The sequence below is a fragment of the Dromiciops gliroides genome, chromosome 2, assembly GCF_019393635.1.
Source record: "Dromiciops gliroides isolate mDroGli1 chromosome 2, mDroGli1.pri, whole genome shotgun sequence".
Lineage (NCBI taxonomy): Eukaryota > Metazoa > Chordata > Mammalia > Microbiotheria > Microbiotheriidae > Dromiciops > Dromiciops gliroides.
In genome coordinates, this window is record NC_057862.1 from 97,792,090 (window position 1) to 97,816,185 (window position 24,096).

General features: G+C 38.5%; 1 protein-coding gene across 1 annotated transcript in view; it reads left to right on the plus strand.

Annotated features, from left to right (window-relative positions):
- Window positions 1-24,096, plus strand: part of LOC122738349 (actin-binding LIM protein 1-like) — a 342,439-nt gene that overhangs the window by 257,197 nt on the left and 61,146 nt on the right. The window lies entirely within an intron of this gene.

Here is a 24,096-nt window from a genome sequence, read left to right on the forward strand (position 1 = left end):
CCCTTGCAGGTGGTATAGCCCTTAATTATAAATAAGGAGCTGTCAACAGGGTCTTGCCTCTACTCCATGAGGTTATCACATGTGGAATTAGAAAGTAAAATGGAAACTAACTGTTCTCTCTCCTCTGGTTCTTTTCAGTCCCTTGAAAAGCCTCAAGTAAATCATTTCAGCCCTATAAGCCTCAGTTTTAAAGTATGTGATAAGCTGCTTTGGTGACAAAGGAATTTTCTGTGGTTTTGATTAATGGACATAAAGTGATTTCCAATTCTCCTGTTGGATCAAAGGAAATATTTTGTTACTTGTTAAAAATTAAAATGGTTTAACCCAAGTAATATTTGCAAGCTATTTTCACCCATGGGAGTTTGGGGAAAAGGAAGAGGACGATGAGGATATAAAGGCAAGTTGTTCCTCAAACCTTTGGTGAACATATGTATACAACATTATACTGTGTACTGGGGAGGATGTAAATATAATTTAAATGGGGATTCCTGCTTTGAAAGAGCTTATGGTTTCAAAAGGGAAATGACATCTACACAAATAACTACAAAGCAAAGTAGAGGGTGGTAAGTAGTTTAAGGGTTTAAGAGGAGTTATTCAAAACAATCTGTTTGACCCTTGGGAATTAACTCCTAAATTGTATTTATTATCTCCAAGTGATCATTCTACAACAAAGGGTGAAAGTATATTGGAAGCAGAATGTTAAATACTATTGATTAACAGAGATCTCTGTTGACCAGCTTGTACCTAAGCAAACCACAGCCCTAACCTAATAAGCAGGAGTTCCATCTTGGGCTTCTATCTTTCTTATCCTTTCCTCCCTCCAATCCCTTGCTTCCAAGGGGGAAAAAAGGACAGATTATCCCCCCCCCATCACTGTCCCTAAGCTAACACTGGATATGTACCTTTATGGTAGATTGACCATCAAAACCCATTGGAAGAATTCTTTAGTCTCCAAAAAAGGAAAAGTATTTTTAAATACCTTTTTTTTTTAAGTTTATGTTTATTATGTGGGAATTGGTAGTTGACTGCTTTAGGAGATAAACTCCATTGATTCTCTGACAAGGATTACTTGACTTCATAAAGATCTTTTTTTTGTTTTTGTTTTTGTCTTTTGTGGGGCAATGAGGGTTGTGACTTGCCCAGGGTCACACAGCTAGTAAGTATCAAGCGTCTGAGGCTGGATTTGAACTCAGGTACTCCTGAATCCAGGGCCAGTGCTTAATCCACTGGGCCACCTAGCTGCCCCCATAAAGATCTTTTTACAAGTTCCAGAGCCTGCCTGTCTACACAATCCAAATGTGTATTTCCTAGATGCAGAGTCTATAAAATTTAAACACAAAGTCAGAGATGCAGAGCCATTCAAAACCTAAACCCTCCTGTGATTCAAGCAAATGACCACCTAAATCCCTTTGGTGTTAAATTTAAGTCTTTTCTATCAGTGTGTGATTTATTTAATATATATTGGAAATCATGGAAATCATGCTGGTAAGGGGGAGGTGTTTTTGCAAATGAATCTGCTACTCAAAAAGCTTTGGCCTTGTGCATGTGTTGTTATTGTTCAGTCATTTTATTTATGTCTGATTTTCTGTGACCCTGTATGGAGGGTTTTTTTTAGCAAAGATACTGGAGTAGTTTGCTATTTCCATCTCCAGCTCATTTTACACAAGAAGAAACTGAAGCAAACAGGGTTAAATGGCTTGCCCAGGGTCACACGGCTAGTAAGTGTCTGAGACCAGATTTAAACTCAGGAAGGTGAGTCTTCTTGACTTCTGGCCCAGCACTTTATCCACTGAGCCGCTAGCTACCTGTGCATATGTATATATGTCTATGAGGTGTTTTTTTTTCTTTTTGTAGATAAATACATAAGATTCAAACTAATACATACTTGTGAGAGTTCAAAATAAAGATGAGCATGTTATTTCCAGAATATTTATGAAACTCAGAGCATAAAGAAAGACATGTCAAAGGAATAGTGGGAGGTGGGGGTATTTTTAAAAATCATTTTGAACAAATTTTAATTCCTATTTAAAATAATGGCTGTTTTTAGATTGGGCAAAGCTTTCCTATTGGGACCAGTAGTTTAATTTGGTGTGAAATATTTTCTTGTTTTGTTTTGTTTGGTTTGGTTTTGGTTTTGGTGAAGCAATTGGGGTTAAGTGACTTGCCCAGGGTCACACAGCTAGTATGTGTCAAGTGTCTGAGGCCAGATTTGAACTCAGGTCCTCCTGACTCCAGGGCTGGTGCTTTATCCACTGCGCCACCTAGCTGCCCCACTTTTGACATTTTAAATTATAAACAAATCCAGAAGATAAAAAAGAACTTTTAATTAAATAAGAGGTATCACATATTCTTTACAGAGATTAACAACGGATTTGGAAGAATTGGTTTTATGTGTTCCTAATTCAATAAGCAACATTATTTCTTTGGCCATTTTGGTTTATGATGTTTATAATAAATACAAGCAAAAGATAACCATGAAAGTAATTGTAGTTTGTGTTAATATCTGTTGCACATCATGAAAAAGTAAATAAATTATGTCTCATATAAAAAAGCAGGGTGGGGGCTGCCAGGGAGGAAGAAAGAGAAGAGAAGAGGGAAAGCTGAGAGAAGGAATGGGGTAGGGGAGTGTTATGCTGAAATGTGAGTTAATTAATGAATTCAGTAGGGGAGGGAAAAAAAACCAAACTTGTTTGTCCTTGAGATTAACTGAATAAAGACGTGACATATTTATATACAATTATATGGGCGTCATGCATTAGGCTTCTCATATCTAAATCTGAACAATTTAGCCTATTGGGTATATTCATCAAAATCAGGGGAGCAGAATAAAAACGTTAACACTCCTGTTATTGGGTCCAATGTAATATAACCTGAGTTGAATCAGGAGTGAAGGGTATTTGCTTCCAATTAATTGGTTATTTCATAGTTGCATACCATTACTTTTTCTCCGTAACTGATGTCTTATCTCAGCTCCAGAAGTGATTGTGCTTAATAGGTATAGATTGAAATCAGAATACTCTTTAGTTAAGGGTCAGGAAGGTGCTGTGTAAAGTGTAAAGCACTATGGGAGTAGAAACTAATATGATCATTACTTTTTTCCCTATTCTTTCTCTTTATTGCTTAGAACATAGAGGGACAGGTTAGCCAGCTTGTTTCAGTAATGAACACAATCCCTAATGCATAATTTCCTTCAGTTCTCCAAGCCCTTTACAGGTAATTTAATGAGTGATTGGCTTCCCTTTTATGTTAAAGACATAGATACCAGTAACTGCAGTGGGGCACTGTGGAACTGGAAGACATTTTGCTGGGATTGTCATTTCCTGTTCCGTTAGGTATATCTTTAGGCTCCTTTAACAGTTGTAGGCTGCTGGTCTACCATGTTCTCCCCCATTATGTCTGACTAGTGGTTGATTCAGTGTGAGCTTGGTTGATCGACATGTTGAACACCCACACATACACACATCCAAGCCCATCTTTGTGACTTCAGGGAACAATCCTCCCCTCATCCTCCACCTCCGCTGTTGATAGCTGTGGCATAATTGTTGTTCAGTCTGCAGTAGGACCTCCCACAGGTGTCAGGGAAAATTTTCTGCTGAGAAGAAATTTAAATTGTTGTATATAAAGACCTTCATTCTGGTTTCTGAAGTGGGAAGATCATCAGGTAGCTCTCCAGGGGCAGTAGAGACTTTCAATTAATTTCCTTTGCTGTTTGATGCAGAAAAGTTTTGGTACCTAGCTCATAGCTGTTGTGAGGAAATTGCTTATTAATCTTCACATGGTATGTAACCGTGAATTGTTTATATCTACATTACTAATATTATGGTTACAAAATAATATTGTTTTACTCTTGTGCTTTCCTGGTTCCAGAAAAATTGTTGGCAAGGTTAATGATGGTCATATGTCTGAGCACTCCTCTTAGTAGTCACTGCCAAAGTCATTTCTACAGCCTTATGTTGCTTAACTCTTTCCTGTGCATGTATCTTGTCTCCTCGGTGACACTATGACAGTATCCATATCTTATATATCTTTTCAGCTCCAAAGTAGTGGACTTTAAACAAATAAGTTGTTGGGCTTTTTTTTTTATTAAATGGAATGAAATGGAAGAGTATAGGAAATCTATAATATTCCATAATGTGGCAGCTAGGTGGCAGAGTGGATAGAGTGCTGGCCCTTAACTCAAATCCAACTTCAGACACATACAAGCTGTGTGACCCTGGGCAAGTCACTTAATTTCTATCTGCTTCAGTTTCTTCATCTGTAAAATGAATATAATAATATCTATCTCCCGGGGTTTCTTTTTTTTTAAGATAAAATCAGGTGACATTTGTAAAGCACTTTGCAAACCTTAAAGCTTCATATACCTCATCATTCTTGTTATTATTATTAATTTTACAAAGATAGTTAGCATATATACCCTGGGGAACAAAGTGAAAAAAAAAATGGACATGTGTACATGGTAAATTAAAATCTCACTTAAGGCCATCAGGATGGGGATAGGATTTATTGTTGTGGTTCAATCATGTCCAACTCTTCATGATCCCATTTGGGGTTTTCTTGGCAGAGATACTAGAATAGTTTGCCATTTCCTTCTCCAGCTCATTTTATATGTGAGGAAACTGAGGCAAACAGGGTTAAGTGAATTGCCCAGGGTCACCACAGGCCCAGTATTCTAACCACTGAGCCATCTTGTCCCCAGGACAGCTTGTCCTAGAGATAGGATAGTAAGATATGAATACCTTCTAGGGAAAGATAGGCAGAGTCCAAATTAGAATCTAAATGAGCATATACCAAAGGTCTGGAAACCTGACTTTCTCCAGGGTACCAAAATCCAATGACAACAGATAGTTATGGCATGGAAAAAGAGTTCAAGTCAAGGAATCCAATATGGTAGGACAAGGAAGCATTCCATTAGGTGTGTCAGTGAGCTGATTTTGCAAAGTCAACCTCCTTTACATAGCCTTTGGTGTATAATTCTCTGTCTCCACCCTAAGCCAATATGGCAGTGTGGTCACAGTCTGGGTCTTCTGTACTCCTAACTCACCCATTCTGGTGAAGTCATGAATGTACCCCTGCTGGACACACTTTATTAGTCTTAGAATTGGGTTGGAAGCTTTGACTCAGCATCTTGCCTGAGATCATGGCTTCATGTGACATGTCTATTCCAGGCAATGTGTCTGGCAAAAATGTCCTTCTCAGGGACAACTAGGTGGCAACAGTGAATAAAGCACTGGCCCTAGATTCAGGAGGACCTGAGTTCAAATCCGACCTCAGACACTTGACACTTACTAGCTGTGTGACCCTGGGCAAGACACTTAACCCCCATTGCCTCACTAAAAAAAAAAAGAAAGAAAGATAGACATTGGAGTAACCTGAAATTGCTAGAGCACACATTCTATCCAGGCCAGACCAAGTCCACTATAGTTTATTGAAATATAAAGTTTCCAAAGGCCTCTAAGTCTACCAATGCTAGAACTTAGCAATAAAGGCCTTATACTTTGATGTCAAAAGTCAGAAATTGCTGGCTCATAGAACAAGATGTGAGGGGCAGTCATTCTAGATATTGAAAGAATGTAGGCAGTCCAATCTATACATAACATGATTCCCTGCCTGGGTGGATTTTGATGACTTAGCTATGGGAATGTTTTGTACCCAAAAATCCCTGAGTTGTACCGATTCTCACTAGTCAGGTTACAGGCCCTCAAAAGCAAAATTAGGTAAATATGCATTGCCAGATAATCTTGAAAGCAATGTCTACCAAAGCTAATTCATTATAGATGGGCATTGTGGTAGAGTAGGAAAAGGGAAGGATCAAAAGTCAGAGGACCCAGTTTCAAATCTTGGCTCCTCTCCGATTAACTACCTGTGTGACTTAATTAATTCTCTGGGCTTTGGGTTTCTCATTTGTAAATGAAAGGATTATATGTGATGACCTCTAAAGTCTCTTCCAGCATTCAAGCTGTGATTCTGTTTATCCAAAGAAATGGTCAAAGCCTGCAAAAATTGATTCATTGGAGCATGATTATTCTGTGCCAATTTCTGGATTAGGGTCCAAATGGGAATTTGCATATTCTACCAGAAAATCTTTTTGCTAGAATTAGGTGATTTGATTATCAGAGATCTTAGTTCTTAAGGTAAGGAAGCCTCAAAAGTCTTCTGGAGAAACTCATCATGTGATCCAAGTTCTCCTTTCCTAGATTTAGAGCTAGAAGAGTAGCTAGGAGATCTTCTGGTATTCAAGTTCAACACCATATTTTCCTGATAAGGAAACTGAAGCCTAAGGAGGTTAAGTGACTCACTCAAAGTCACACAGCTAGTAAGTAGCTGAAGTGGACTTTGAACCTAAACTTTCCTAATTCTATTTCCCTCTCTCTATCCCCTACTACCTCTTGTTGCCATTTTTTCTGTGAGATTGGGGCTTTCCCTGCCAGATGGGAACAACCTTGGCCTAGATCATGGAGATCCCCAAAGTTTGAAATCCATGAACAATTCACACTAAATCAAGAAACTTACAAAGGCCTCCACCTTATTGGTGAAAGAGTTGAGAAGACTGTGAGCAAGACTACTTATTTCAAACTATGACCTAAGTCATCAAGTACTTTTTTGTTGTTGTTGTGCAATGAGGGTTAAGTGACTTGCCCAGGGTCACACAGCTAGTAAGTGTCAAGAGTCCGAAGCTAGATTTGAACTCAGGTCCTCCTAAATCCAGGACCAGTGCTTTATCCACTGTGCACACCTAGCTGCATCACAAAAAAAAAAAAAAGTACTTGACGGCTTTAGAAAACTATGACCAAAGTCAAGATTTTGCTTCCTATGGTCAGGATGAAAGACTATGGGATGTGAACTCCAGCTTTACTTTATATACAGGTCCTCAGAGACTTATCCAGTTGTAATATTCAGTATTATTGTTTTCCAGAGTTCCTTGAGGGCCATATTACCTCCCCATCCCATGCAGCCAACTTCCCAGTATGTTCCCATTTTTATCTACATGGAAGCTATACATGCCAATGGTTAGGAAAGTGGGAGTGGAATCAAGACCGAAGTAAGCTAAAATAAATAAAGGCCAATCTAGTCAGAAACCTGAGTCCCTCCAGATTGCTGAAATCCAAGAGACTTTGAGATGGAGTAGGTATCCAGGGGCAGCAGTAAGAGAGTTAAAGCCAAGAAGGTCAATACAGGATTCAAAGATAACCTATGGGGAGTGTCCCCAAGCTTGGTACCTAACTCATCTATGGTATATAGGTATGAGTTGGACTAGAAGTCTTAACAAATTTGAGTCTGTCATTCCAAGTGGGTTCGCCACCCCTATCCTATATCCCCATGTCTGCGATGGGCATAAATTCCATTAACTCTGATTTAGCCATTCTGGTAAGGCCAAGTGGGGAAGTGAAAATTTGGGTTCCTACAAAGTACATGTACATTGTTTGGGGAATGGCCAAATTGTGGGACATGAGTGTAATGGAATAATTATTGTGATGAATCCAGAGAAGCAGGGAAAAGATCTATACAAACAGTTACAGAGTGAAGTAAGCAGAGCTAAGAAGCAATATATACAATAACTACAACAATATAAATGGAAAGAACAAGAATAAAGAGTTAATATAAAAAGTCATAAAGATCAAGCATGACTTTGATGAAGAAATATTAGAGAATACAAGGTTCACAGGTATTATACATTGCATAAATTTTCAGACTTTTTCAGTGTATCAATCAGTTGTGCTGGGTTTTTTTCTTTTCTCGTTAAAATACTATTTGGGTGTGACCCTGGCAAGTCACTTAACCCTCATTGCCCCACCAAAAAAAAATACTATTTCATATATGAGATGACTCTGGGGAAGAGAAGAAATTCTGGAGATAACTTTGATGTAAAGGACAGAAGACAACAATAAAAATTCATTTGATTCTTTGTTGTTGTCGCTTTTTTGTTTTTGTTTTTAGTTTAATTTTTTATTGAATAGAATTTTATTTTTAAAAAAGGTAATTTGGACTCTTTTTTTATTCTGTATCCTTGACCCAGTTCTAATTTGCTTTGGAAGATTTTACTCAGATCAACCAAGGCTTTTTAATATCTGTAAGATCATAAAAATTGATTATGTGGAGTCAGAACTCTTGTCCATCTAAACCAGAATTCTGCTGTCCATCGAACAAATTCCGTATGCTTTACATGTAAATTCTGAATTTGTCTGATGGATTGTAAGTTCTGTACACTTATTACCTACAACACAGAGTAGAATTTTTACCTGTCCTCTACTTTTCCACTCAGTTTGCAAATGCCCTTTCATTCTAGAATTTCAGGATATAACTAAATAGATCATTTTGTTATCCTAATTTTTGTAAGTTTGGTTGTTGCTCCTCTCAGCCCTTCACCATTCCAGAGTAAAAGGTCCTTATCCAAACCAGAGAGTCAGAGATTTTAGAATTTTAGAGTTAAAAGAGATCTTATTGGGGGGAAGCTAGGTGGCGCAATGGATAAAGCACCAGCCCTGGATTCAGGAGTACCTGAGTTCAATCCAGCCTCAAACACTTGACACTTACTAGCTTTGTGACCCTGGGCAAGTCACTTAACCCCCATTGCCTGCAAAAAACAAAACAAAAACAAAACAAAACAAATTTTTTTTAAAAAAAGAGAGAGATCTTATTCTATGCTTAGGACACTGAGACCCAGAAGTCATTGCTTTTCCACAGAAGGGCAGGCCTGAGTACCTTGCGTGTAAATTACTGAGACAGATTTAAGGTTGATATAAAGAAAAACTTTTGAACAATTAGGAATGGAACTGTTTTGGGAGTAGTAGATCTCTTTCATTGGAGGTCTTCAAAACAATGCTTCATGACCCTTTGTCAGGTGGTGTGGTAAACAGAATTCTTGACAACGCGGGGGGTGGGGGTGGGGATGATATGTTTTGGGCCCGATGAACCACTGAGGTCCTTCCAACCCTGAATTTCTATGATATTGCCCAAGATCACAGCCACCTAATACTGCAGCCAGGACTAGAATCCAGGACTTCTGATTTTATCCAGTGTTTTTCTCTCCCTTATCATACTGCCCTTAAGGAGAATATTGAACTCTGTAGGGTTGTCCTCCTTTGAGTGAGTTGTAAGCCATCTCTAACTATCAGACAGTTATTCAGGTTATTCCAGCTGGAGAACTGCCTTGTCAGTCAGAAAAATATGTTTTTGTAGGTCTGCAGAAAGACATTCACACCTAAAGGGATTTCTTCCCAACTCAAAGGCAGTGTTTGGGAGGCAGCCTTTGGCATGATTCGTACTTTTCTCCCTGAGAAATCACAATCACTTTAGCTAATAAAAATGTGGTGCTCTTCCAGAATAAAGCAAAACCAAATTTACCTGGATGCTTTACCTAAAATTCATTTGCCTTAGTCTCTGCATGGTTTTCCTTTGGAAATATTTCATAATTTCTATTCTGGGCCCAAAGCAAAATTCCCTGAAAAGGAATCCCCTTATTGTGAAGTAAGGACCTGAATTATATCTCTGAAGTGCTTTCCCACTCTAATTCTGTGATTCTGTGATATTTTTGTGAGTTTCAGAAATATTAGATCTTCAATGATAGGAAATCAGTTTTTCTGCAATGCAGAGATGACTCAGAACACCAATGTAAAGAAACTAATTATTGCTAAGTCTTTTTTTTCCTCCAGGGAAAGGTCAGTCCTTTTATATTAATGTCAGGGAGTGATAAGAAATTCCAGATTATATAGAAAGTTTGACTCTATAATGCTGCAAATATGGACTAAGTTAGGTATGGCCTTTAAAAGCCAGTTTTATGTGGAAAGAGGTCATAAGTGTTTACAACCTGCACATTATTCCCTGTTTTTAAATTGAAGTGACACATTGGGTGGAGATGTCAGTCACTATAAGCATCTTTCTCTTACAATATGAAAATCATACCTGCACACTTTCATTGTAAAGACTTTCAGAAAATGCTGTTGTGTGGTCTATTATTTTTTCAATTCTAGCAGACAATTATTCAATGCCTACTATGTACAGAGAACTGTACTTGGAACTGCTTTAAAATGGCTAGAGTTGGGATATTTTTAGACGTCAATTGAACTTTCAGATGCTATCCAATTTTCTCTTATTTAAAAAGGATTAGGATAGTGTCCTTTAAATCAGTCAACATCAATAAACAAGAATTTGTTAAGTACTTAGAAGTGCAAGTATATACTGAAGGCTAGATTTGCATTAAAAGTAAAATTGAAATCTCTGCCCTTGAGGGCAAATTCCAAGAAGGAAATAGCATACAAATAACTATATAAGTGTGTGTGTGCATATATATACACACACACACACACACATTCATAGATATATACATAGATATACATATATATGAAATATATACAGTATTAAATGGAAAGTAATCATTAAAAAAAAGGTTTAGGAATAGGGAGGAAAGAGAATAGGAAAGGGCCCTACTACAAAAAGTAGGATTGGGGGGAAGCTAGGTGTCGCAGTGGATAAAGCACCGGCCCTGGATTCAGGAGGACCTGAGTTCAAATCGGCTTCAGACACTGACACTTACTAGCTGTGTGACCCTGGGCAAGTCACTTAACCCCAATTGCCTCACCAAAAAAGAAAAAAAAGTAGGATTTGCGTTCAGTTTTGAGGAAAGCCAGTTGATGAATGTAAGAAGAAAGATTTCCAGGCATGGACTGTGGGGGTTGGGGAGGAGAGCAGCGGAAGTATCAGTTAAAGTCAAAAAGTAGGACATTGGTTGTTATCCTTCATCTCGAAGAGGACCAGAATGACTTTACTATGTTGGAGTCAAGGTATAGTGTCTCTTACTGTGACTGATCAGACCAGTATGAGCTTGGAATGCTCTACCAAAGGTCAGGCCACAAATAGTCTATGTGAACATTGGAGTGGAGATGTCTCTGCATTTTTGCATCTCATGATATCTTTTGAGCTGCTGCAGTTCTGCTTTGCTCATAGAGCACAGCGCTTCTTTGATGCAGGCACACCATGCTGGACAGTCCTTTGCCAGTGTCTCCCATGACACAAAATCAATCCTAAAGTTCTTCATAAAAACCTTGAGAGTGTCCTTGTATCACTGCTTCTGACTGCCACATGAGCACCAGCCTTGTATGAGCTCTCCATGTCTTTTAGGCAAATATACTTTTGACATTTTAAACAGTGTGGCCAGCCCATCAGAGTTGTACTCTCTTCAGTAGAGTTCAGTTCCAAAAAAGAACCTCAGTGTCCAGTACCTTATCTTGCCAGGTGATCTTTAGAATCTTCCTAAGACAATTCAAATGGAAGAAATTCCATTTGGCACATCATTGGTACACTATCCAGGCTTCATGGGCATAGAACAATGAGGTCAGCATAATGGCTCTGTAGACCTTCAGTTTGGTTGCCGTCTAATGCCTCTTCTTCATCCACACTTTCCTTTGGAGCCTCCCAAACACTGAACTAGCCCTAGCAATGCATCCATCAACCTCGTCATCTATGTAGACATCCCTGGAAAGTATACTCCCAAGGTAATTGGTATGTGGAATTCCACATGCTTGCACAAATTCACAGCATTCAATATTTTTTGCATTTGCTGTAACCTAGGATTCCACTTATGGATGGTGTGGGGGCTGGCTGGTGGAAAGTCTGTGTTGTCTTGGTGTTAATTGTCAGTCCAAATTAGCACAAGCAGCAGCGAATCAGTCACTACATTGCTGTATCTCACCCTTGGAGGCTGGCAGCGAAACATGGACTACATCTAATAGACAAGAGAAGAAGCTTAACAGCTTCCAATGCGCTGCCTTTGGTGCATCCTTGGCATGTCTTGGTCAGATAGGATCACCAACACACAAGTGCTCCCAACTCAACTTCTGAGCATCTACATGCTACTGAAACAAGACAGCTGAGCTGGCTCGGTCATGTGCACTGATGCAAGACGAGCACATCCTAAAGGACCTACTGTATGGCGAGTTAGCCTCAGGCCAAAGACCCTTACTGGATGCCCCCAGCTTCGCTACAGAGATAGTATGCAAGCGAGACTTGAGGGCTCTGGGAACAGACATCAGCAGCTGAGAGGAGATGGCCAAGGACCGCACCCGATGGAGTTCAATACTCAGGAGCAGCTTGCGCGCAGCTGAGATGGGCCTTTAAGCTCGGGAGGAAGAAAAACGAATGAGACACAGGAACCGACGGGCAACAGAGAGCCGCAGTTTCTCCGATGTCCCTCGTTGGGCAGAAAGCTGCGGCTCCCATATGGGACTTGCACAGCCACACTGTGGCCTGTGGCTCTTCAAGGCACTGATCCATGGTCGTCCGCGACTGGTGGAAGCCTACTACTATATAGATAGATAGATATGTATACTTTAGTCTTGGCTTGTAGCCTTTTCAAGTAAGTTTTCTGACACTGTGGTAGCTGACCTTAATGTCATTTTTGTCTTATTGAAGGCACAAGGACAACATTGACTGAGATCCTGCTAAAACCCATGGGAATGAGCACAGAGCCCTGTTTCACACAGTGGTGACTGGGAAAGTGCAAGAGCCTTGTCCATAATTCAGAACTTGTGCAAGCATGCCATCCTTTAGAAATGATGTATAATACTGATCAACTAACATAGGTCTCATGCTGTTTCTCCTATACCAGTCATTAGGAATGTAATCTTGGTTAAGTTGCTTCTCTCTGAGTTTTAGACTCTTTTGTATTCAGACTTGCTCACTTTTCTGATTTTAGGTCAGATAAATTGTTTTCCACATGCCTCTTCCAAAACAAAGCATGTAGATCCAAGGTTTTTGATAGATTAAGGATAATCGATCCTTAATGGTCTATTTTCTTTAATGATTTATTAATGCTTTTTAAAACATCACGTGACTATCTAATAATGTTCCCTTAACACTACCAACTATAGAACTTCCTTTATAAGAAAGTATTGTAGGTCTTTCCATAGATTTTGATCCTCTGATGCCTATTTTACAGATGAAAAAACAGGTTCAGAGATGGTACGTGACTTGGCCCCTGATCAGAAAGCTCATGAGTCCCAGAGATGGGATACTGAATTGATATCTTCCCACTTGCAAGTCCCCCACTTTCCCACTGTATCAAGTAGTCTCTTCTTGCTTTAGAAGAAGACTAATAAAATTCAGTTATTGTTTTAAAAGTATCTTCAGTACAATCATAGACTCTCCAAATTGGAAAGAAACCTCAGAGTTGGCCCATATCTGAAACAGGTAACCATTCTACACATTCTGCAAGATTCACCAGCCTTTGTTTGAAGACCTCCAAAAGAAAATATTCACTACCTCCTGAAGCAATCCATTCAATCTTTGGATAGTTTTAATTGTTGGGGTGGGAGGGAGAATTTTCTTATACTAAACCAACAAATCATGTTAATTTCAATGTCTATAGTTATTTATTATAGAACTTTCAGTGAATAAAACTAGACTTCTAGGTTGTAGTCATAACATGGAATTTCACAAATCAATTTTGGTTTCAAAGAGGCAATGTTTGAAATGGCTCCTACAGTCTAAGGTGAAGTCTCATTGAAATGTCAGAAAAGGTCGTGATTTGCCTTTATAATGGCCTTGTATCATATAGCAATTGCATAACTGGTCAGGTGCTAAAAGCAGTGAAACTAAATCATTACCCCCTTCTTCTATTTTCTCCGTATTTGGAATAATGTAGGGGAAATTTACATTTTCTAATGAGCTTGCTGTCCAAGAAGTTGACTTGAACTCATGCATGATTTCCTGTTTGGCAAGAGCCAGTCTAAGTTGGGTGACTGAGCCCAGTTAAAGATTTATTACAAAGCTTTCACCTGGTTAAACTTTGCCATTGATTTGGATAAGTTAATGCCTAGGTTTTAGCACAAATACACTTGGGAAATTTTTTCAAGTATGTTTCCTATCATGCCTTTCTAAAGTCTAGGATATAGTTATGGTCTGTGAGCAGTTGAGGAGTGGTCTATTTCTTGACCTTCACTTGAAAATATTAGTCTAGTTTGTGAAATGTAGGATGGTCTAAGGCATGGGTACCCCTGAGTGCCCCTAGGATAACAAACTATAGTAACATATTTCAGTAGTGCTTTTGAGGTTGTCAAGATTGCTTTCCTTACAACAACCCTGTGAAGTAAGTAGTGTGTTTATTATTATCCCACTTTTTACAGATGATAAAACTGAAAATTAACAAGGCTTTGAAGTCAGATTTGAGCCTGTGTATCCTTATTCCAAGTCAAACACTTTCCACTATGCCACAGTTTGGGTGATATTCTGCCACTGCCCACCATAGGTATCTCTTTCTCTTTTTTATTTTGTACTCCTTATTTTAACCTTGCTTCCTTCCTTTTCTCTCTCCTCTTTCAGTTCCCTTTTTCCTTTTCCCCTGCTTATAAGGTATACCAGTGACCCCATTAGCAGCAGCACTAGGAACTAACAGAGGAGCTGCTGCTCTGTGGTCTAATGCTTTGGTGGTAGTCTATTAATGGTGCATGGGCCAATGAGGTTTAGACCTTAGATCCCAAAGCTCAACATCTGCCTCCACTATGAAAGACTATTAATAATAATAAATAGCTAGCATTTATATAGTATTTTAAGGTTTGTAAAGTGCCTTATATATGTCATCTCATATGGCAAATTGCCATTCAAAGGTGGCTATGGGATCAGGGAATGTTTGCAAAGCATAGCTAGGCTATATAAATGAGAAACCAAGAGTATCCTTATTGCCCACAGTGGGAGAAAAATTCCAACTGGCAAAGTACTGTGCTGGTTGAATATTTTAGCATGCACACTTTAGGAGGGCAGAATGCCTTTTCTGCTTTTCAACTATCATAGTTAAAAGTCATCAGCCTCTAGGATGCTTCAGTAACTTTAGCTGTTTCTGAGCAATCCCCCCAAGGAACATGTAGTGCTTTCCTATATGTTGTCAAGCTGTTTCTGTTTTTCTTGCTGTACTTGAAGGATTTAGAAGATAATTCTCTGTTCTCCATAGTTTGTCATTTCTGAACTGAGATGCCAAGCAACCAGAGGACTAATGGGAACTGACCGTTTAGGTCAAGTCCAAAGTCTCTCTAGGACATCACTTAGCCTCTCTGGGTTTTCCTTTTCCTCATCTGTAAAACAAGGGAGTTGGGCTAGTTGACTACTCCAGTCCCTTCCAGCTCAGTGGTCATCAGAACAGCTCCCTGAGGGAGAAATTACAGGTGATGTTCCCATTTTACAAATGAGATGGACTCAGAGACTAAGCGACATACCTGTGATCACAAAGCTGGTAAATGTCAGGGGTGGATTTTGAAACTAGACTTGACCCCAACATTCTTCCCAACATTCCATTCTGTTGCCTATTGATAGAATTAGAGGTGTAGAGTTTTAGGAATTTCTTGGACAAAGCATTGTATTCTATATACAAAATTCCTTATGGCAAGGCAATGCATGTTGAATACAAGGCTTGGTATGGCTTAGAGGTTCTTGACAAAGGCAACAGGTTAAAACTCACAAAATTATAAGTCATATAATGTTTTTGGAGACTATGAAATGATTAAATAGGGACTGTTGGGTTACAACTTACAGAAAATAGAATTTAATGAGTTTATCCTATAAGGAGAAGGTAGGTTACTAAATGCTAGAAGATATTGATTTGAGCCATTTGAAGTGGGAGAAGAACATGGCTGAACGGGTCTAGAATGGGCAGGAGGGCATGAAAAAACTGCCCTGCTAGAGCTATGTGAAGGAGTCAGCTAACAAGAAGACTTTAGGTCCTAGATCCTGATAGTCTAGATAAAGGTTGAATGTTCATTGGAAGGCTGAAATTGCCCTTTAGCACCTTTTATCTTGTGAAAGAGGATAAGGCTCTTGAAGGTACCTGTGACTCTTTGCTGCCCTCTCTGGCATGAGAGGAAAAAGCAGAACAAAGGAAATTGGGGTTTTGCCGTTGATTTGCTCTAGAATCAGCTAGCTGACAGCTGATAGGTGGGATGCAGAATCCTGGTGAGTCTGGACTTGTCTGCCTTGTCCAAAGAAATCCAGCTTAAGTTTTGAAGTTCTCTGGCTTAAAAGGTGCTTCTAATCTATAGAAGAGTATTATGCTTTCTCAGCAACATTTTAAGTGACAGTAGGTTAAACAAGCTTGTCAGTGCTTCATCATTTTGAAAGAAGAAAGCTTTTCCTAACAGAAGAATGGTAAGGACCAGTAGGAGAGCAATTATCAGAGGCGGGACTTCATGGGTACAGATATTCCTGAGTGGATTGATGATATCATTACCTAGAGTCCAGACTTGTGAATAACAAAAATATGGACTTTTCTCACTTATGTGTCTCCCAGTCAGGTTTTATAAGTACACGTCTATTCTCCCCCACAAATACTGAGAGAGTATGACCCAGGTTTGTATGCAGACTATGATGTATTGATTATTTTTGCATTTATTTTCTATCAAGTACAGGTGGACTATTATTACTGTTTTTGTTTTATTGTTGAGCAAATGGTTATGTTTGAGATCTAATAACATCATTATTTTAATGGCTGGTTTTATGGAAACAGAAGCACATCAGTAGGGGCTCAAAAGCTAAAGTGGTGAGTAGGAGAAGTATATCTTCCACAAAATAAAGTTTACCCCCAGGACCATTTAAAGTTTTGAGTCTGACTTCATGGTGTTGAAAAACAGATCTTCTTGTTTAAGTTCAGTTTAGTGTGAAAAAACTAACCCAGAGAGTGAAAAGTGGTTCACACATCCAGTGCAGTGAATGAATCCATGCCAGCAGGTACCATATAGGAATCTATATTACAATAGATTCATAGTTTTAGAGCTAGAAGATACATAAGAGATCATCTAGTTTAACTGCTTCCTTTTACAGATGAGGAAAATGGGGCACAGACAGTTTAAGCAATTTGGTCAAGGTCAAGGTCTAAGTGATAGAACTGGAATTCAAATCCATACTGGTTCCAGGTCCATGCTTTCAATGCTTTCCCTTGTACCAAGCTGTTTGCCTCTAGTAGAGAAAAAAAATTTCCCCTGACTCATGCATTTACAATTCACTATGAGTTATTGCAGGGTTTATAGAAACAATCAGAACTTTAATATTGTTTTGGTTCAAGTCTGTAGGCTCTCATAAGCTAGAAACATATCTTCCATTTCTCTGTCACCCCTGGTGCCTAGTACACTGCTAGCTATGTGACACACTATAGAGGGACAAGGGATTGGATACCCCTTTTTTCCCCATCTGGTAAAGATGCAGTAATAATGTATGTTGTGCTTGTAGGGCATCCCAAAGGTTAACTGTATTAGATCACTTACAAAATTTTGGCATCACTATATTCCTCACTGACATTAAAGGTCTCTTTTTCTGAAATAGACATTTGATGTTATGAGAAATGGTGGTATTTGGGGGAAAGACAGCCAGAAAAAATTAAGGCAACTCAAGTTTATTCAAGGAGAAAAGAGGAGGATATGTATTATCTCCAACCACTGGAAAACTCAAACTTTGGATGGCTGCTGATGAACTAAGGCAAAAGGCCACTCAAATTCTTCCTTGTTGCTATTATTGCTGATGAAAACATATTTGACAAGCAATATTGTTTTACAAACTCAACAAAAGGGCCTCATTTAACATAGCTTGGGAGAGACATAGAATTGTGTTAAAATTTTTACACTTCAACATTTAAGCCAAAAATGTGAGATTAACTTACCTAATAAAAGGCATGATGGTAATTGTGGACAGCTTGGTTCTGGGGGAACACAGTCCATTATCAAGCTTAGCCCTCTATCCATTGCTTCGTTGTACAGGTTATCTTTGGATCTTTCTGAGGAAGACTGGCCTATAACCAAGTTATAGCCCTTAAATTACCTGTATCATACACTGGGGAAAAATATCACAGCCATTTGAGTGTCCTTGAAAACCTCCTGGAGAGGCAGTTGTTTTATTATTGCTTCTTGGCTAATGGAAATGGAGTGTTCCAGAGATTGCAGAATACCCTGTATCCAGTTATTGAAGCAAACCTAGCTGGATAGAGATGCCGTTTCACATTTCATTGACCCAAAGCTGACCTCAGCCCTAGGCTTTCTTACATTTAACCTTATGTCCATGTTACCTGCTAATGATACCTTCTAAAAAATGACCCATTGTGGCCTCACTTGAAACAGCCCATTTAAGTAGAAAAATGTGTTGAATGTGCTCCAGCTGGTCAACATTGTGTCAATTCATACATTTCTATTTATAAGCCAAAGATAGTCCTGCCAACACTGAACATTCATGAATGTGAAGAGGAAAGAGGTCGACAGTAAATTGGCACCTACTTTCTGGGTTTGCTTTCTTGTCCCCATACTAAATGGTTTAGATAAAAGCCTACACAGCTTTTTTGGTTAAACGACAGAGTGTTTCACAGACCATCTCATTTGATTCCCTTCAGTCAAAATGATTTCTGCCTCTTCTAATCTTATAGCATTTTTGGTCTTGCGCAAATAATGTAGTCTAATTAATTTTCTGTGCATTCTTTTTTTTATCTTTACCTAATAGACTAAGCTCTTTGAGAGCAGAGATTATATCTTCTTGATCTTTGTACCCCTCAAGTCTTATGCAGAGTGCATTGTACCCAGTAGATACTTAATCAATGGTTATCAGATAAATATCCTCAGTTCACTTAGCTCCACAGGACCTTGATTCTAAGGTGTACCTAAGTAACTTTACCGGATACGCTAGTGGAGATAGATCATGGACCTTGGCTGAAATACACATGAAGATACCTTTGCTGTTTGCAAATGTCTTCCCTAAAACTATCTGTTGTTCTCCGAAATATTAAGTAGTTTTCAAGGGCCCAGGTGTACATGGCCCAATACCAAATATGATATCAGAAATCTCTGTGCTCCAGGATATTACAGTGGGGCAAAAGCATCTTTTAAAATGGAGCTAAGTATAGAGCAGGACATCATTCTGTCTTTTTGTATTGGCTTTCAGTATTTAAATGGATAGATTGTGTGCACAGAATATACAATTGAAATTACCTGGTAGATTCATTTCAGTGCTTCAACTGGTCAGTGATCTTGTAGATGTGGGTACTCCCTTTATTGGTACAAATCACAGTTTATGACTCCTTCTTGTCCTGTCTAATTCTTATCTGTGTTCTTCCATAGAACCTCCACATAAAATTTACCTCTAGGCATTCCTCTTGTTCTTGTTACATTTCATGGTAGTTATATAGCATCCAGGCTGTCCATCTATCATCTCTTAAGGAGTCCATCTACTTTATCATGGTTATTCTTCCTCAATCATATCCCCTTATTCTATTTCTTGAGGATTCGTCATCACTAGGAATATGATGCTGACTACTTGTGCCTACCATATGCCTCTTTTAGTTACATTACCCTTTCAGTTACTTGAAATGTTGATTACTCAAAAATTTTTGTGATGTGAGATTTGTGACCATTTAGGAAAAATATTTACCAAATGTATATGTCTTCTATGTTTCATATAACAAAACAAATCTATGGTAGAGATTTAGTGAACTAATGATATCCTTTCCATATTCTATTCATCCATTCATCTGTTCATATTAGCAAAATACAAGTGCCCACTGCCAGTCTTTTATTTATAAAAATTTCTATTTATGTGGAAATAATTTTCTTCACAGCTGAAAAACAGGAAGGCAGAGGGAAGACACTTAAAACATGAAAGCAGAGCTAAATTTTAAGTACATTTTTCTCATTTTTCCTCTTTTGTGAATATCCTAGTTTCCCTCAAAAGATTAGCTTAAACTATTGTTTCTAAACGAGACCTTTCCTGATTGCCTCAACTGCTAGTGCCAACACATGTATGTATGCCAACACACACACCCCCAAAAAAACCCTTGTATTCTTTTTGTATAGACAGGAATTATGTTTGCACATGTGTCTCTACCAGTAAAATATAAGATTTTTGACAGTAGGGACAGTACTGTGAGGGCCAAATTTAATATATTGAGAGTTAATTGAGTGGCTCACCATAATATTGGGGTCCCAGAAATAATGAGGGACCTCTAGGTCTAAAGCTCTGCCCCCCCAACTGCCTTTTTAGATATTTCTCCCAGGCCAATAAGAAAGGAGCCTAACAGCCTCTTTTCTACAAACGAATCAAGTTTTAATAATGAGAATAAAATAAACAGCAAAGGTGAAATTAATAAAATCAAAGTCAAGGGAATAGGGAAAAAGAAGTACGGATAATCCTCCTAACTCTAACCCAAGTCTATACAATCCCCAGACTCACTTCCAGTTCAGCTAATTCACAAGAGCAGGGCTCGTATGTTAACTCACCAACTGGGGTCCTTAGCTTCAATGGAAAACCAGCTTTGCAGCCAGGGCCTGCAGGACTGTCTGTTCCTTCTGCTCGCACCAGAAGAGAAAGTCACTCTGGAAGAGACTGAGCTCCCCTCAGCAAGTGTTTACTCTTCCTCCCCCAAAAGGGGAGGTCCTTCAAAACTGCCTATGGAGAGTGGTTTCTCCTGATGACATCAGCAGCACACGTCACTCAGGGCAGGCCAGATTTGGCTCATCCCAATCAGTCAGCCAAATTCCAATAATCTTACCACAGTACCATTTTTGTCTTTATATCTCCATGGCCCAAAACAGTTCCTGATCTATAGGAAACACTGAAAAATTACTTATTGATTGATTGAACACAAACATTATGTTTCTACACAATATCTTTTCTCTTCCTAGAGTGATGAAAATTGCTCAAAGTAGCATTTGGTTTTACCAATCTATGTGACTATACAGTTTTATGGCATCTTCCAGGGAATTCCAGAGTGTTTTTGTGAAACTGATATGGGTTGCCAGAGAGCTGGTGACAGATGAGTGATGACCACTGATTAATTATTTTGATAAGATTTTTGTCTTCCTATAGTTAGCATTTGCTGCTTCAACTGAAGAGATCTCTTCTACTTAGATACTTCTACTTAGATTTTTCTTATTTTTATCTCAAATTAAGCCAACCAAAGAAATTTAAGAGGCTAACATGGAGTTAATCCCAAAAGGGTTTTATATGGATCAAAGGAGATAATATATGTAAAGCACTTGCAAACCTCAAAGCATTATATGAATCCTATATATTATTGATTGATTGATTGATTGATTGTTGTTGTTGTTGTTACTACCATCAGACCGGAATTTAGCAAGACACTTGCACAGTGTCATAGAATGAGATTTGATCTGAGAGACAAAACCCTTGGGTTTTAGTCTCATTTCTTCCACTAATTTACAAAGTCACTTAATCCCTCCTGGTCTTAGTTCCCTCATCTATTAAAGGAAGGGGACTAGACAAGTAAAGATGGCATCCAGTTCTAGCATTTCTAAGAGCTTTTCTTTTTTTCCTTCTCCCATTCTTCTACTTGTCCCATTGAAGAAAGAAGACATGATCTCTGGAACACTATCTACAGACTTAACTCCACTCACTCTTTGGGGAATTCCTTATAAGAAATGCCTTGGGGTTGGGGAGAAGATTTTGAAGATGAGTTAGAACACAGGTCCACTGACAGACATGTTCGCAGTAGAAGTCAAGTAAAACAAAGGCTTAGCAAGGGAAGATAGAACAAATGTGCTATCTGTTCTCTAGTAAAATCAACAAGCATTTATTTATTCATTCATTTAATTACTTGTTTGTTTAGATTTTTTTGTTGTTTTGTTTTTCTGGGACAGTGAGGGTTAAGTGACTTGCCCAAGGTCACACAGTAAGTGTCAAGTGTCTGAAGTTGGAATTGAATTCAGGTCCTCCTGAATCCAGGGCTAGTGCTTTATCCACTATACCATCTAGCTGCCCCTCAACAAGCATTTATTAAGTGCTTACTATATGATGTCATGGTGCTAAGTGCTGGGAATACAAAGAAAGGCCAGGAGGCTGAGGTAAGAAGGGAGAACTTTCCAGGGATGGGGGTGGGAGGGCACAGAGATGGAGGGAGACAATAGGGAAGATAGATAACAGTGAGGGAAGAGGCACAAGGTGGAAGATAGGGTGTTGTGTGAGCAAGTGACTGGATTGAAGAATTTGTGGAAGGTAAAGTAAAGAAGGCTGGAAAGGTAGGAAGGGGACAAGTTTTAAAGGACTTCAAAAGCCAAACAGAGGATTGTATATTTGATCCTGGTTGTAATAGGGAGCACAAAGGGAGTTTGTTGAAAAAGAGGGTGACATGATCATATCTGCACTTTGGGAAGGCGGCTAGACTGAAGTGGAGAGAGTCCTATGGTAAGGAAATTAACCAGAAGGCTATCACAACAGTCCAGACTTAGAATGAGAGCCTTCTTCAATTGTAAAAATGGTTTCTAGGGCTTCTTCCAGAACATGCACACACACACACACACACACACACACACACACACACACATCAGTGGTTCCATGTATAGAGAAAATAGCACCATGCTATCTGTCTGACCTTTTAGGACCTCAGTTCCTTATCTACAAAATGAAGGAAATGGATAGATAACCTCTACCTGTAAATGCAGCTCTAAATATATGAACCTATAAAGTCTATGAGACCCCAAGGCACTGTTGGATAGCAATTAGATCTGGAGTCAGGGAACCTAAGTTTAGATTTTACCTTTATTTCTTACCACCTGTGTGATATGAGGCAAGTCATTTTTTCCCTTTCAGAAACTATTTCCTCATCTTTAAAATAAAGGAGTTGGATATATAATTTCTAAGATCCCTTTCAGCTCTAATAATTTTCTAATTCTAAGAAACTGGCATTAATCATTGCCCAGAAAAATCTACCAATGCTAAAAATTTCACCATCCTACTTAATATTTAAATCTTTGCTGCCACCTAGTGGGCATTGTATAATTTTTTTAAATGAGCTTTTTTTTTTCTCCCCATTTGGATGAAAACAACCAGTCTTTCCTGGTATGATGTGGATTCATTTCTCTAAATTTATTATAGATGCAAATAGCATTACCACCTGTAAAGTGAAGTAAAATATTTGGGGGTCTACTTCATACAAAAGTATTTAATAAACGTTTTTATTGAAAATTGTGAGTTCCAAATTCTATCCCTCCCTCCTCTCTCCTCCCCTCCCCTCCCCTCTTCCTGAGGCAGTAAGGAATCAAATACAAGTTATACACGTGCAATTATACAAAACATTTCCATATTATTCATTTTGTACAAGAACACTTGAATAAAGGGGAGAAAAAAGAAAGTGAAAATAGCATGCTTCAGTCTGTGTTCAATCAATATCAGTTCTTTCTTTGGAGGTGGATAGTATGCTTCATCATTAGTCCTTTGGGATTGTCTTGGATCATCATACAAATTTTTTTTTGAAAAAAAAAAAGTTTTTCTGCGAGTGTTGGAAAACAGACCACACTTAAAATCTGACATACCAAACAACTGTACAAAATATATAATTTAGGAGGTGATCCTTTGAATTAAGAAATTAACCTTGCTTTGTTTCATTGCAGTTATTTTTTCATTTGTGCCTAGGATACTAATTTGTATATTGTATACTTAATAAAGGTTTATTGAATTGATTGACTACATTGTAAATGTTTTGAGGGCAAGGACTGTGTCTTAGCTCATCTTTTCATGCTATAGAACTTAACAAAGTAACTTTACATTATATTCTGTCCTCACTAGAAGTAGGAGTGTTATAAGAAATGAAGTGTGAGGTTTTAAAGTAAATGCCAAGGAAATAACTAGATGAAGATCCATTACTTCTAGAAAGTCAACTTGTGAAAGTGTCTGGATCAGACTTCCTGGATATAATTCTTGCTGGATTATATCCAAATGGTACAAGGTAATAAAAAAAAATGTGTGATCAACAAAGAAGTTAGAGTTACTTGTAAGAGCAAGGGATACCAGGTTGATACCTTACATATTCCATTGGTATCCTCACAATGTAAGGAAAATTTGAAGACGACCAGCTCTTTGGGTAGAGCCTTTCATGTAGACTTTGTAGGAAGATATAGACAAGAATCAGGCGTGCATAAGTTGAAATCTGTAACACTGGAGGGAATTCCCACTTCAACAAGATCAGAGATCTGTGTGTGTATTTGGGGGCATAGTGTTCCAAGAACTTAGAGTTATCTCTACATGAGTAAGACTCCATATGCATGTAAAATAACTAGCAACATGGGATAGTACATAATGAAATGACAAAATGTTTATGCACTAAAATCTTGAAGAGTTGAGAATGGATGAGAC